General features: G+C 44.4%; 1 non-coding gene across 1 annotated transcript; it reads right to left on the bottom strand.

The window, feature by feature from the left end:
- Window positions 1-3,062: 3,062 nt before the first annotated feature.
- TRNAR-CCU (transfer RNA arginine (anticodon CCU)) lies at window positions 3,063-3,135 on the bottom strand. The gene has a single exon. It is a non-coding gene; the product is annotated as a tRNA-Arg (tRNA).
- Between the last annotated feature and the right edge of the window lie 227 nt (window positions 3,136-3,362).

Genomic DNA, 3,362 nt, shown 5'->3' with positions numbered 1-3,362 from the left:
GGGTCTGAGGTCAGAGCCTGAAGGAGGCATAGGCAAGCCTGAAAATTTTTTAAGTTTCTCGTTTTATCTTTAACATGGCTGCAAAAAATTTACCACACGCACAAACACTCCTCCATGTTTGTACTAAAATTAAAATAGTCTGTCTACCAAATCTTTGAGTAAAATTGACAAGACAAACATCATGGAGTTGATCCTGTGCCTTCTCCCGAGACCATCATTACCCCCGAGAGAATGAATACCGCTGTTTTAGAGCCTTGTTCCCAGGACCTCTGTTCTTGCAAATTCCAGACAGGCATGTTTAGGGGTGGAAGCTACCTGTCTTAAGTTTTCATGTGACAATGGAAGAGCGGATTCCCAACTGGGTTTTAAACCAATCTCAATTGCGCATCTTTAGAAGGCTGTTAGGAAAGATGCTGGAGACAGGAGAGGAGAGAATTGATCGTTATGCCACTTTTTAATGGCCATTGATGGTTAAGCAAAAATTCACAGGGATGTTATGGTTTATTTCCTTACGATCCATTGGTAGGTAAGACATGAGGGCAGAGCATTGGAAAGCTTGCAGAGGCTGTTCACGGCGGGTTTTGGCTCACCAGGCTTCAGTTTCCTGTCAGGCTCATTCATTTCCTCTATCCTATGGCCTCATTTATTTTTCTCCTTCTTGCCCCCAGGACTTCAGAATGGGATGTGACTAGTTATTCTTACCTCACCTGAAATTTCTGGGTGTGACAGACCATGAGATAATTGTAGCTTCGGATGTTCTTTTTTCCAACTAAAATGTGATTTTGCTTTCCTGTTGTTCTAGCAAATTATCATTTTCATTGCCAAGAAATATTATGCAACAAATATTTTTTGCTGTCTTGTCAATGCACGAAGGACACAAAAACCTTATGGCACGGAAGGAGTACACACTATAGAAAAGTATTTTATAATTTTCATATTTCTTTGCTTTGATGTTCCTTCTATTCCTGGTACCTAAGACAATGCCTGGAATATAAGTGCTTTCACCCAGTAGTATCGTTGAGTTTGACTGAATTGTTTGAAAAAAATTGTAGAGCGGAGGCAATCTACAGAGGAGGTAACTCAGACCCCTCGTACCACAGAAGAGAACCAGAGAAGCCAGGTGGACTGTCCATGGATATGCAGGTAGTGTGTGGCAGAACCAGGGCTAGAAGAGAAGTCTGGTCCATTGCTCTATACCACACAGCCTCAGAATTGAAGCAGGCCCAAGCTTGCTAAATTAACTCTCGCTTAATAACTTGGTTCTGCTTTTAGAATTATCTAGGATCAGATGTGATTTGTAGACGGGCTTGTTAATTTTGAAATGGCCCCCACTTAAAGCTACTATGTCAGATAAGATGCTTTTGGCTGCAAGTGACAGAAAATCTAAGTCAACTGACTCAATAAAGAATTTTATTGGCTCACATAATTGGAAGTCTAAAAGTAGTTTAGGTATTCCATGTGACTTGTTATAGCTCCTAATTTGTCTCTTTGTGACCACCTGGCCTCGCCCTCCTCCCTGTTCTCAAACCGGCAGTGAAAAGGCTATATAATAGTACCAGGGATCGCGCCAGCACTCTCCAAGGTGGGAGGAAGGGCAGAGTATCTCTTCCTGTGCATCTCTGTTAGGGGCAAGGACACTCACCTGAAGCCTCTAGTGAACGTCCTCTTGCCACCTGTGATGGTTCATTTTATTGTCAACTTTACTGGGCTAAGGGATGCCCAGATAGCTGGTAAAGCATTATTTCTGGGTTTGTCTGTGAGAGTGTTTCTGGAAGACACTGCTAGACTGAGTAGTGGAGAGTAGATCACCCTCACCCATGTAAGTGAGTATCATCCAATCCACCGAGGGTCCAAGGAGAACAGAAATGTGAAGGGAGGGTGAATTTGCTCTTTCTGCCCGGGCAGGGACGTCCATTTCCTCCTGTGCTGAGACGTGGGCTCTCCCGGCTCTCGGGTCTTTGGACTAAGACTGAATTCTACCAGCTTTCCTGGTTCTGCAGCTTACAAACTGCCAGCTGTGGGACTTCTCAGCCTCCATAACCATGTGAGCCAATTCCTATAATAAATCCCTTTCCCTCTCTCTCTTCCCTGCCCACCACCCCCACCCCCCGCCCCCACCACCACACACACACACACACAAAGGCACACACCCAGTTGGTTCTCTTTCTCTGGAGAGCTCTAATTTAGGACAAATGGACATCCATCAGTGAAGAGAGGCTTCATTATATCTGAGGAAGCCTAGTTACAAAAGTCATCCTTGGCCTGGTCCCTTGCCTCCAAATGCCTTCTCCTCCCAGAGCTCCACCACCAGGACCTCTCACTTCAGACTCTGTCCTATCTTCGCTTCCCAAGAACAAGCATTGCTTGGGTGGGGACTTAAATTTTCTGATAAACAGCTGAGTCTTTAGCATCATATCACCTTTGCCTCCATTTGCCTCTCCTCTCCTGCTCCTTGCTCCTGACTTCCTGTTGGGTGAACCGTCCAGCTCTCCACTTGCCCCAGGACTGCGGCTCTTTGCTTCTTCCTTTCCCAGCTATAATCGTGGCCGTGAATCCCCTCTTAGAAGTTTTAAACCTATTCCTTTTGATGACCTTCTTCCATGTCAGCGACTTGTCTGCCCTGTCCCGCATGTCTGAGTCTCCTGCTTTGAATTTTCCACACTGAGTTGGCCAATTACTGGGATGCTTTGCCACCTCTTTTTGGACTTCCCACTCCCAATTACTTGCCTATTGATGGTGAACCTCAACTTCTAACCCCATACCCTGCCCCTCCTTGGAGACCCCTGCTCGTTCCTACTAACCCCTACCAGTTCCATCATGAAGCTTGTAAGAGTCATGTCCCATTCCTATGTATTAGTCAATTATTTTATTTATATATGTATATAATATACTCTTTTTAAAAAATATTTATTTATTTATTTGGCTGTGCCAGGTCTTAGTTGCAGCATGTGGAATCTTTAGTTTCAGGATCTTTAGTTGCGGCATGCAGAATCTTTTAGTTGCAGCATGCAGAATCTTTAGTTGCGGCATGCAGGTTCTTAGTTGTGATATGCGGGATCTAGTTCCCTGAGCAGGGATTGAACCTGGGCCCGCTGCAACAGGAGTGCAGAGTCTTAACCGCTGGACTATCAGGGAAGTCCCAGTCAATTATTTCTTAAGACATGGAAATTGTCTTCCCAGTCAGGACAAGGTTTTTGTAGCATCACAGAGCTCAGAAAGACTTTACAAGATGGCTTAGTTCAAAGTGCTAAACTCCCATAGTACTTAGTTTTACAAATCTATAGTGTGTTTTTGTATATATCTTCTCTCTCTTATAGCCTAGTGACTGTAAGTTCCAAGAGAACTGGGGCTCCATCTTATGC

This window comes from Hippopotamus amphibius, chromosome 11, assembly GCF_030028045.1.
Source record: "Hippopotamus amphibius kiboko isolate mHipAmp2 chromosome 11, mHipAmp2.hap2, whole genome shotgun sequence".
In the NCBI taxonomy this organism is placed as follows: Eukaryota; Metazoa; Chordata; class Mammalia; order Artiodactyla; family Hippopotamidae; genus Hippopotamus; species Hippopotamus amphibius.
Note: the sequence above shows the minus strand (reverse complement) of the source record. Positions and strands in the feature narration are given on the sequence as shown.